Raw genomic sequence first — 12789 nt, forward strand, 5'->3', positions numbered from 1 at the left:
CTCACACCCCTCATATACTCCACTACAAGCTACATAAAAATACAGCCCCAGAGCCCTCACCAGAAATCACTGACCACAGCACAAGTGCCTGCACTCTCCCTACTGTGGTCTCCCTACTGTGGATGCTGCTCTGCTTCTTCCTTTTCCTGCATCTGGCACAGTCTGTAAGGGGCAGGAGGAGGCAGTCACATGATCTTATGACATCATGCCCTCAAAGAAGCCAATCCAATTTAGGCTTGCCTGAAGCCTAGGAGGCAGAACGGAGGGGACGGGAGCCACAGGCTCCCTTGGCACTCCTTGAAATGCTTGGTGCCTGGCACCCCCTGCAATTTGTCGCCCGGGGCAATGGCCCCCCATTTCCCTGCCCACGCTACGTACACCATTGTTCCCTGTACAGTTTTTTCTAAAATGAATATGCAATGAGCCGGACGGTGGTACGGTTACACGGACGCCAAATTATGCAGTGGGTCAGGATATGGGTATAATAGTCTATAGTTTTGTTTGTGACGCCAATTGCAGCATGCGCAGGGTACTAACACAGGGCCCTTTAAGTTGTTGTAACTCACGTACCAGGTTAGGAATGCCAGAGTGGTGTAATGTCTCTGTATGGTAGTGGTAATGGTGTCAACGCCGTCTCCTACCTGGGTACAGCTGGACTCCTGGATCATGGCTCACTTGCAATAAAATGAGTGTTATGCTAGTAGGAGTAATAGAGGAATTTGCAGACCTTAAAAGTAAAGTTCAAACTTGTCTTTACTAGTTGCAGCTTTCATTCAAGCGAGATACAGCAATAGTCTTTGGTCCCAGCAGGTATTGGCCATGTGTGGCAGGAATCTATCTTCTGCTCTATCATGTGCCTGGAGCTTTTTGCAGGAAAAGGACGTCTGCTTTGTAGCTCTGTAATGTGGCAGGAATGTATCTTCTGCACTATCTTCTGCTGGCATAGGGACTGACTAGCTGAGGAGGAATATGTCTTCTCCTGGGGTCTCTGGACGGTACTCACAGTTATTGCCTCAGGGTATGCTTCTTCCTATAACTGAAGGTGGCTGCTTGCTTTCTTCCAGATGAGGCTGCAGAGCTCAAGCTGGGGATGATGATCAATTGTCTCAGCCGAGACAAGATCCTGGCTTTGGATCCCTATATCTGGGAGCTCCTACAAACACAGCCTTCCCCTAGCAGAGGTGGCTGGCACACTCACTTAACTTCCTTCCCCACCCATGAGGCAGAATGTGAGCACAGCCACTCTGCTCACCGAGGGGGGAGCTAAACTGGAATGTACTATTCCAGCCTAGGAACACTAAACTGGCTTAAGTCCCTGCTAACACATTGCTGCCACCTGCTGGTGAACATGGAAATTACAGCAATATACATGTAACAAGCCTTTGAATGCACATTTGTGAGACTATGATGTGGAATTACATTAGATGACAAAGTTAATGCCCTTAACAGGTTGTAGCGGGGTAAAAGTGCATCGTAGCACAACTCTGGGATGTTACAAATAGGTTTCTCATGAAGCACTTATGGCATATCAAAAGCAGTCGTTTTAAAAATTAATAATGGAAGATGTTGACAATGCAAGAGCACTGGGACTACATAGCTCTGTACCCTGTGTAGAGACCATATGGCTGCTTGCATGAAAGTAAATGGGATAAGTGCTGCAGACACGGCCTCTAAACAGTGTACAGAGCTATGTAGTTCTGGTGCCAGCTCCTTCTATCAGGGAATCGGACCCCGAATGATCTGATACTGATTACCTATCCTATGTGTACAGTAGGTGCAGTGACTCAGAGGATCACTGCTAGAGAGTTAATATTGTGATTTTCAGATACAGAATTAATACTCAGGTTCACCACCTTAATGTTTACTGAGATGATATTTGTGCATTGTGAAATCCTAAAAGTTTATATATAGGAAGCAGACAGTTAATACTGGCAGTCTTAGATAGATTGCTGGGAGATGGGCTGGACCCACCCACTGGTTAGTTAGCGGAGAGTCCGCTGCTGAAGACCTACTTTGGTGAGCTCTGCCATGTAGGCCCTAAGGCCAATTTTATAGGAGTGTATTCAGTGTTAGAAATGTGCTCCATGTGTCATAAGTATTTCCCATCCTGAATGCTGCTCCTATGACATAGACCCACAGCATTATAGTGATTTATAATGTTCTATGTTCCTGCATGACCTTAACTCTAATGATTTGTACTCATGGCATTTGAGATCAAGCAGGAACACACAGCATTATAAATAATCATAATGGTGTGGGTCAGTGGCATAGGGGCAGTATTCAGGACGGGAAACACCTCTGACACACAGAGCTTATTTCTCGCACCGAATACGCTTGTGTGAAATTGACCTGAAGAGAAGCCTTATCCAGGAAAACGGCATTCCTGAGATTGGAAAACTGCCAGAAATCTAAGGATTGCTCCCAGGAAGAAGAGGGAATACTAAATGTATGCAGAAGGTTGAGAACTATTTAAAGGCTGTGCTTGGACTGAGACAGCAAGGGAAATGCACATTTATTACAATAGACTTTACTGCTTATGGAAAAGGTTATATGCGTCTGGTTCCCAACACACTTCTGAGACAGACTGGACATCCGAATCTATGGACATTGCAGAAAGTGTTAATGAGTACAGAATTGCACGCTTGTGGTTAATTTGGGAAGATTGCAAAGTGTAACAAGAAAGTTCAGGGAGGACTACTACCATCATTGCCACCTCCTATATACAACCTGTGGAAGAACCCTGTTGTGTTAAATATCCGAGAACTGTGCCTGCTGTTTGCATTTCTATTGTAACTCCCATCATCTACTTAGTACAGAAAAACTTATCTGGCCTGGTCAAGGGCACCACCAGCCACCACCGGGTAGGAGCACCAAAAGGCCAAGGTATCCCTGATGAAAGAAAGCGTGTGCCCTACCTTCACTGCTCAGGGACTCTCCGGACTTTACATGTGGTTGTCATTGTTTTTAATATTCCTTTATAAAGCTTATATACTTATTTGTTCATGGTGTGCACCATGTTTTGGCATAAATCCTTTATCTAGTTTTCCGTATGAACCAAAAGTGACTCTGACCAGCTTTTTCAAAAAAAAATTGTGTAGGGATGCTGGTAGATAAAGGGCCAAGCACTGAAAGATACTTGGACAGGAATCTGACAGTTATGGTTTGGCATTGTGACAGTGTGACATCACAACTGTTTCAGTCAGATAAGCTGTTGTGACATCACAATTGTGTTACTGTGAGATAAGCTACTGTGACATCACAAGTGTGTTACTGTGAAGCAAGCTACTGTGACATCACAAGTGTGTCACTGAGTTAAGTTGTTGTGAAATCACAAGTTTGTTACTATGTAGTAAGTTGTTGTGACATCACTAGTGTGTTACTGTATAGTAAGCTGTAGTACTGACATTACAAGTGTGTTACTGTGAAGAACGCTGCTGTGACATCACAAGTGTGTTGCTGTGAGATAAGCTGTTAAGACATTACAAGTGTGTTACTGTGAAGCAAGCTGCTGTGACATCATGCATGTGTTACTGTGAGTTAACCTGTTATGACATCACAAGTATGTTGACATAGGAAAAACCACCATGACACCTCAAGTGGGCCTTTAGTCAGGTAAGCTGCTGTAGCATCATGAGCGGCTTTATTCCGCTGCAGTGATATCACAAATGTGCTTCTTTTGGTTAATCTACTATAACATTTCAAGAGTGTCTGAAGCCATGAATACGGTGGTCTAGGGCTAGCACCACACTTTCATCAAATTAGCAGTTGCAAATCATGGCACCCGTATAAAGTCCTTGTGTAGTGGCCCATTGTTGTTAGTGCCCGCCCAAGGGTAATCTATCACAAGAGTGTTGTAGTCAGGTAAGCTGCTGTGACATCACAAGCAGAGTTGGGTTGGTAAGGTAAGCTGCTGTGACATCACACCTGGGGTCCGGTTGGTAAGATAAGCTGCTGTGACATCACACGTGTGGTCGGGTTGGTAAGGTAAGCTGCTGTGACATCAAACGCGGGGTCCGGTTGGTAAGGTAAGCTGCTGTGATATCACACAGGGGTTGGGTTGGTAAGGTAAGCTGCTGTGACATCACATGTGGGGTCGGGTTGGTAGGGTAAGCTGCTGTGACATCATACGTGTGGTCAGGTTGGTAAGGTAAGCTGCTGTGATATCACACGGGGGTTGGATTGATAAGGTAAGCTGCTGGGACACCACACATTGGGGTCGGGTTGGTAAGGTAATCTGCTGTGACATAACACATGGGGTCGGGTTGGTAAGGTAATCTGCTGTGACATAACACATGGGGTCGGGTTGGTAAGGTAATCTGCTGTGACATAACACATGGGGTCGGGTTGGTAAGGTAAGCTGCTGTGACATCACACGAGGGGTCGGATTGGTAAGGTAAGCTGCTGTGACATCACACGAGGGGTCGGATTGGTAAGGTAAGCTGCTGTGACATCACACTAGGGGTCGGATTGGTAAGGTAAGCTGCTGTGACATCACACGAGGGGTCGGATTGGTAAGGTAAGCTGCTGTGACATCATACGTGTGGTCAGATTGGTAAGGTAAGCTGCTGTGACATCACACGAGGGGTCGGATTGGTAAGGTAAGCTGTGTGTTAAAATAATGTGGGTTTGGGACAGGTAACATGCTTTGACATCACAACTATACAAGTGACACGGGCAGTATTTTGAAGTATTGAATTTGAATAGCTTTTTTTTGTTTCTTATCACCCCCATCTTACAGATAAGGCCCCATGCACACAACCATATATTTGCACAATTTTTTCTACAAAAAATACGGATTGGATGCAGACTCATTCATTTCAATGGAGCTGCAAAAAATGCAGATATAACACTGTGAGAAGACCTCTGGAATAAATAACTAGATTTATGCACTCTTTGCATTACACATTTGAAAACGAAAGAAACACTAAGTACAGAAAATGCACCACAAAAAATATCCCGGCAATTCCTCCTTTCATCTCTTCTTCACTTTTGATCCTATTTAGTCTCTTTTTGTCTCCACCATGAACTTTAGTAGGTCACAGGACATGTGAAGCCTGTGGTGTATGAGGCACTGGGGCTATGTGCTGGCAGGCGCAGGAGGCACAATGCGGTGATGTCATTTCACGGCCTGTGCCAGCCAATATACTGGAAATTGCTGCTTCACTCAATATGGGTAAGGCAATTGTTAGGTTTTATTATTTTTGTAGACACAAAGGTAAGCACTGTTATTATGGGGATGGGGGGGCACAAAGAAAGGAGCATGAAGAAAACGAAGACAAAAGGGTGTGTATGTGTGTGTATGTATATATATATATATATATATATATTACACTGAGTAAATTTGAGTATAAATAAATCACCTTTATTACCTATACAAACAGAATACAAGGCTAAACCCTCACGCTAGATATTTAAATTAGACTTTAGCCAATATATTTCATTTAAGAACATATCGGCGCCCGCGCACTCCATCAAGGTATCTCAGTTGGCGCTGGACCTACCACTAAACCTACCTATAGTGTGTGAACACTGTCTGATAGTTGCACCTATCAGAAAGTGTTCACACACTATAGGTAGGTTTAGCGGTAGGTCCCGTGACAACTGAGATACCTTGACGGGGTGTGCGGGCTCCAATATGTTCTTGCACGGAATATATTGGCTAAAGTCTCATTTTAACATCTAGCGTGAGTGTAACGGTCCGGGTCTAGTTCAGAGTCTTTATAGCAACTACCTGGGGTAACGTAGTCAGAAGGTAGCCAGTGGTCGATGCACAGGATAACGACAGCAAGCAGGAGAAGGCAAATACCATAGTCAGAAGGAAGGCAGTGCTCGATGCACAGGATAACGTCAGCAAGCAGGAGAGACTAGCTTGATTACAGGCTAGGAGCGCAATAATCTCACAAGGCAGAAAGTGCAAGGCTGGGCTTAAATAGGATGTTTAATCATGGAACAGGGTGGAGCAAACCAGGGAGGCGGGAACTGAAACTAGAGGCACAAAAACTTCATTAGTTCAGCACAAGGAGCTGTCCAGAAAGCAGAATAGCTTAGTTGGAAGAGCTGCGGCCTGGGACACAGGAGTCCCTGGGTTGGAGTCCTGACAGTGAGGCTTTAGCCTTGTATTTTCATTTGTGTATATTGTAGTGCACCTTTGCAGTGATTTATTTATTCTCATAGTCTAATCCACACATTATTCCATATGGTGTAGGATTTTTTGTGGAACATGTGGCCCGCTGCCGGCATCCTCCATTGTATGCATTATTTGCTGGGGATTGCCGTTTGCAGCGGATCACATGTGGAGGTTTTGCTACCCCGGTTATAAATACGGTACAGTATTTGGGGTTCTGAGCATTTCCTTCCATTTAGGCCACTTTATTCAGTGATTTATACAAACATAGACCATCAACATAATAGTCAAAAACAATAAAAAAGTACTAACACACATACTGTATCCCTCTATCTCCTGATATAGGTACCCACAAATAAATAGGTACTTATAAGGTACCCACAAATAAATAGTGTAAGAATAATACCTTGGAAAAAAGCATATGATCCATATAGAATGTGTCGGCAGAACCATTTGGCCCATCTAGTCTGCCCAATATACTAAATACTATGGATAGCCCCTGGCCCTATCTTATATGAAGGATGGCCTTATGCCTATCCCATGCATGCTTAAATATATACAGGCTAAGCCTCAATAATTAGTATATATGCAAAAGCAAATACAACCATGTGAATCAGCTCAATGGAAAAATGGGAAGAGGGGTATAAAACCCCATACGTATCATTACCTACTGTGGCTTGGTGTGAAAGTAAGTGGGGAAACAAGTGGGGTACCATACCTCTCCTCCTATATAAGGTTATTTTTATTGTTGTATGGGGGTGCAAAGGGGGATGCAACTAATTCTTTCTGAGAGGCACAAAGCGGGTAATATTACTGTGCAAGGACACAATGGAGGGCACCATTAATGTGGGGCACAAAAAAGGCATTATGAATGATTTGGACACAAAAAGGGTATTTTTACTATGTAGTGGCACAAAGAGGACAACTTTCTCTTCGTGATGGGCACAGTGGGGAAATTATTACTGTGTGTGGGCACTATTAATACTTTAAGTGGGACAAAATGGGCACTCGGGGTACTCAGAGGTGCATTACGGGGTTGTTTGCAGAGACGAGCCATGGCTTAAAGCAGTCTTCATGGTGGTCTGGGCCTGGATAAACATTAACAATGCCCCCTGTATGTCCTTTGACAATAATAATGTCTTGAATGCCCCAAAAGAGTAATAATATTGTTACAGCCTTTGCTGTGTGCGCCTAGACACTGGTGCCATGCTTGCGGTTGCTGGTGGCAACGTGTTGCTGTTGTGGCATGTGGTGGCAGTGTCTTGGCTTTGGCTGTGTGCACTGTGACATGGTTGCCACGCATGCTGTTGCCAGTGGCAATCTGTTGCGTGTTGGCTTGTGTGTGTCTGGTGCTGTAAGGGTTAACTCCCTGACTGGATGTGATCACTTGGGTTTTATCTCCTGTGGCTTCCTGGCTAGAGTGAGTTGTACTTCAGCTGTTGTTGGTGCTGGTGCTCTACTCCAGTCCAGGGTGTTCTATTGCCCAGTCCTTGAGGGACACCGTGTAGGACATCGATGTCATCTGCAATGTCATTCCTTTGTCTCCCTTATCCTCTATGTACCCAACCTCACTTGTATGTTTGGTGTGGGTTTATCTTCAGGGTTTGTTGCATGTCTGGGATGTTGTTGGTGTTTGTCCCTGCATGTGTGCAATACATTTTCCCTGTGTGTGTTGTACCTCCGAAAGGGGGCTTGTTTCCCGGAGGGGTGAACCATAAGCCTGTATGCAGCGCTGCTTGGGGCTGCCATGTACTGTGTGAGCATGGGGGGCTCTGGTAGAGTTGGTATGCTGGATTCTTGTGTCGGTTGTTTGTACTGTGACCTGCTGTGTGTTTGGGCTCCTGTACTGATGCACGGGTTCTAGTTGTGGAGGCTTCGGTCAGGTAAGTCTTCGGTCTTGTTGTTATTACCTGCCGACTCTGTGGCTGCATATGGTCTTTCCCTTTCCCTGCTGCTAGGCCATTTGAGACTCCTGTTCATCCGTGCCTGGGAAGAACAGGTCGTCTCTCCCCTGCTCCTATGTGAGGGATTCTCAGGGCCATAGGTATCCTGGTATAAGCCGTTCTACCATCCAGGTCTGCTCATACGGTGAGGAGTTAGGGTGAGGATTAGGGACGCTTTAGGAGGTGACCTGATCCCAGCGTCCTGGCCTAGCTGCTTCCCCTTTATACCTGACATTGTATGGTGGGGGGCTTTCCCCACTCCCCACCATGACAAATATGCCCTGAGTACATTTTAAAAAGTAATAATGTCCCTGAGCACTAGTGATGGACGAACATCAGCCGGGACGATTCACGAACGCGCGTTTGCGGTGGGCCCCATTCACTTTAATGGCAGGCGAACGTGAAAAACCTTCAGGTCATATTTGCAGCTAGCAAACACTTACTAAAAGTACACAAATAGTCCCACAACATGGACAGTGACATACCAGAGTGGGATCAATGGCAAAAATTCCCACAAAAAATATGTATTTTAATCCGGGCCATTTTAATGCGTCTTAAAGGGAAACTCTCAAAAATGTGCCCTGCTGGAGCCTAAAATTTTTTTATTTTAAGCCACGGGAGTACGGGCCCCAAAAATTAGGCATTCACCTGACACAAAAGAACTTGTGATTATGTGGCTTTAGGTACATTAGGCGGTCACTGGCTAAAAATGTTACTGTCGGCCAGTACAGGCCCCAAAAATTTGGCATTCACCTGACACAAAAAAACGTGTGATTCTGTGGCTGGAGGTACATTAGGCGGTCACTGGATAAAAATGTTACTGTACGCCACTGGAGTAGAGGCCCCAAAAATTAGGCATTCACCTGACCACAAAAGAACTTGTGATCCTGTGGCTTGAGGTAAATTAGGCGCTCACTGGATAAAAATAGAACTGTAGGCCACTGGAGTACAGGCCCTAAAAATTAGGTATTCACCTGACACAAAAGAACTTGTGATTCTGTGGCTGGAGGTACATAAGGCAATCACTGGATAAAAATAGAACTGTAGGCCACTAGGGTATAGGCCCCAAAAATTAGGCATTCACCTGACACGAAAGAACTTGTGATTCTGTGGCTGGAGGTACATTAGGCGGTCACTGGATAAAAAGTTTACTGTAGGCCACCGGAGTAGAGGCCCCAAAAATTTGGCATTCACCTGACACAAAGGAACTTGTGATTCTGTGGCTGGAGGTACATTAGGCGGTCACTTGATAAAAATAGCACTGTAGGCCACTGGAGTAGAGGCCCCGAAAATTAGGCATTCACCTGACAAAAAATGCCTTTTATGCTGCTTTGTTCTGAGTGCTGGCGGATATGTGTGGGCTGGCATAAGGAAATTTAATTACACGTGGTCGTCAGAGGTGTTGAATTCCTCCGAGATCCATGTCTCATTAATTTTTAGAAATGTGAGGTAGTCCACACTGTCGTGAGCTAGGCGAGTGCGCTTATCGGTCACGGTCCCCCCTGCTGCGCTGAATGTCATTTCGGACAGGACACTCGACGAGGGGAAATCTAAGATTTCCATGGCAAATTGTGCCAGCTTTGACCACAGGTCAAGCCTGCACACCCAGTAGTCCAGGGGTTCCTCGCTTCTCAGAGCGTCCACATCAGCCGTTAACCCGATGTAGTCGGACACCTGTCGGTCTAGGCGTTCCTTGAGGCTGGATCCATAAGGCGGCTGTCGATGAGTTGGATGCAAGAATGATCTCATCATACCCGCACCTGTTTCGCTGTGGGTGGAAACTCCTCTGCCAGCACCCGCAGCAGCAGAATGCAGCATCTCTCACAGTAAGACCTGGAAACTCTGCATTCTGCCAGCCCTCTGTGATGCTGGACATTTTGTGTTTGTACCAGGGGTCTAAGTACGTTGCCACCTAGTACTGGTCCTTGCCCTTTATGATTTTTATACGGGGGTCCCTCTGCAGGCACTGGAGCATAAAGGACCCCATTTGCACTAAATTGGATGTGGTGGAGCGCCCTGCTCCTGCTCATCGCACAGGAGAATGTCGTCCTCGGTCTCCTCCCCCCAGATAACACCATGGATCCCCGAAAAGTTTGAAGTCCCCCTCAAAGGCTGCTCTTCTTGCTCCTCCTCCCCACCAGCAACCATCCTCCTCTTCAGACTCCTGCTGACTTGTCTCAGATAGAGTAGCCCCCCATGGGAATTCATTCAGCATTGTGACTTCCTCATTTTCCTGCCCCTCGACGGCTTGATCAATGACAAGACGCAATGGACGCTCCAGAAAGAGGGCATAATGTACAATGTCACTTATAGCACCCTGTTTTCGACTGACTAGTTTGGTGATCTCATCAAACGGCCGCAGAAGTCTGTTTGCGTCGCACATGAGCAGCTTCTGGCAATGTGAAAAGAAACCAAGCTCCCCAGAACCTGTCCTGCTGCAGAGTTCATACAGGTAGTCGTTAACGGCACGTTTCTGCTGGAGCAGCCTATCAAGCATATACAAGGTGGAGTTCCAGCGCGTCGGGCAGTCACAAACTAGAGATCTGACAGGCAAGTGGTGTCGCCGCTGAACGTCAGCAAGGCGCTGCACGACTAAGTTCAGGACGTGTGCCAAGCTTGGCAGGTGTGTCATTTTGCCCTGTCTGTTTCAGCATGCTCAGCAAACTGGCACTGTTGTCACACACAGCATGGCAACGTCTCACCTGGGATGTAGAATAGATTTTAGGGGGCACAGTGGAAAAGGAGGAGTCAGCCGAGGAGGATGGAGAAGAAGAGGCAGGCCTGCATGCAATCCGTGGCGGTAAAACCAAATCCACATGGGAGCCACAGGTTACATGCCTGACGGCCATCAGAAGGTTCACCCAGTGGGCAGTAAAAGTTATGTACCTTCCCTTCCCTTGTTTGCTAGACCATGTGTCTGTGGTCATATGTATCTTGGCACCGACACTGTGTGCCAGAGATACATTCACTTGCCGCTGAACGTGGCCATATAGCACTGGGATGCCCTTCTGGGAGAAATATTTCCTTCCGGAGATATTCCATTGCAGTGTGCCAATGGCCACAAATTTTCTAAAGGCCTCCGAGTCCCCCCTTTTTTATGGCAGTAGTTGGGGGCTAGCAGTTCCGACAAGCCAGCGGTCAGGCGTTGGGCAAGAGGGTTATCCGGCGTCATCACCTTTTTACGCTCGAACATTTGGGCCACGGAAGCCTGCCTTGTGCCAGATGAACGCGACGATGGCAAGGTGGAGTGGAGGACCAATGGGAAGAGAAGGAGAAGAGGCAGGAGGTGGAGCGCCGGAAGTGTGGCTTTGTGGGTTCTGACGGAGTTGCTCCCACTGGGCTTGGTGACTGGTCGTCCCTAGGTGAGTGTTGGGCTTACCCGGACTTATGCGTTGACAGCACACGCTGCAGATGGCAACACTATTATTAGCAGCTGACACGTTAAAAAAATCCCACACTGCGGAGCCATGTGACAGCATTCTGGAAGCGCCAGAAGTGACCGTGCATGATGAATGGCTAGCTCCAGATACATTTGCAGTCTGATTTTTGCCTCCTGTGCCCTGCCAGTTGTGCCTGTTTCTCCTCCCTCTCTGCTGCTCAGTTTCTCCCTCTGAACTCCCCTCCTCTTCCTCTCTTGTGGACACCCACGTGACGTGCATTGACACATCATTATCCTCACCTTCACCACCACTGACATTTGAGATCTCGGAGTAGGCAGCAACAGCGGGGACCTCCCTCCTTGGGCTGATCTGGGTACTGTCGTCAGACCGCTGGGTGGCGGCCGTTGCTATCTCCTCTTCCTCATCCGATGCAAAGAATGGCTGCGCATCGGTAAGGTCTGGGAATGGATGGGAAGATAATTCCTCTGACTCGTGTGGAGGGGCTATGGTGGTGGTGGTGGATTTGGGGGTGCACACAGCAGAGAGTGAGGAGGGTGCAGATACAGAGGATGAGGAGGGTGCAGAAGCGGAAGGGTGAGTGAGCCACTCAACCAACTCTGGTGCATTTTTTTAAGTAATCGCACGCGCCTTCTCAAAATTCCCACTTAAGCTGCGGCCTGGTGCACCTGCCCGACCCCTACCATCCCTGTGGAACAGCCTGCCTCTTCCTCTGCCTGTGATTTTCAAAATGACCCTGTGCCTAAGTCCCAAGAGAAGAGCAGCATTTGTGGAAGCAGGTCTATTGCAGGCCTCAATCAATATTTTGTGGAAGCAGGTATATCTAACCCCTTAATTAGTCTTTTGTGGAAGCAGGTATAACACACCCCTCAATCAGTTTTTTGGGGGGGCAACTGGTATATCACACCCGTTGCAATTAGTTGTTCCAATAGGTTTGTCCCTCTATATAGCTGCGGTATCGCAGCAGAACCGCACACAAGTGCTGCACAGTTCAAATACACTATATAGAAAGTATATTATAGGTATATCATACCCCTGCCTCAATCAGTTTTTTTGGTGGGCAACTGGTATATCACACCCGTTAGTTGTTCTGATAGCGTTTTTTCCCTCTATATAGCTGTGGTATCGCAGCAGAACCGCACACAACTGCTGCACAGTTCAAATGCACTATATAGAAAGTATATTATAGGTATATCACACCCGTTGCAATTAGTTGTTCTGATAGCGTTTTTCCTTCTATATAGCTGTGGTATCGCAGCAGAACCGCACACAAGTGCTGCACAGTTCAAATGCACTATATAGAAAGTATATTATAGGTATATCA

The sequence above is a fragment of the Bufo gargarizans genome, chromosome 7 (assembly GCF_014858855.1).
Source record: "Bufo gargarizans isolate SCDJY-AF-19 chromosome 7, ASM1485885v1, whole genome shotgun sequence".
Lineage (NCBI taxonomy): Eukaryota > Metazoa > Chordata > Amphibia > Anura > Bufonidae > Bufo > Bufo gargarizans.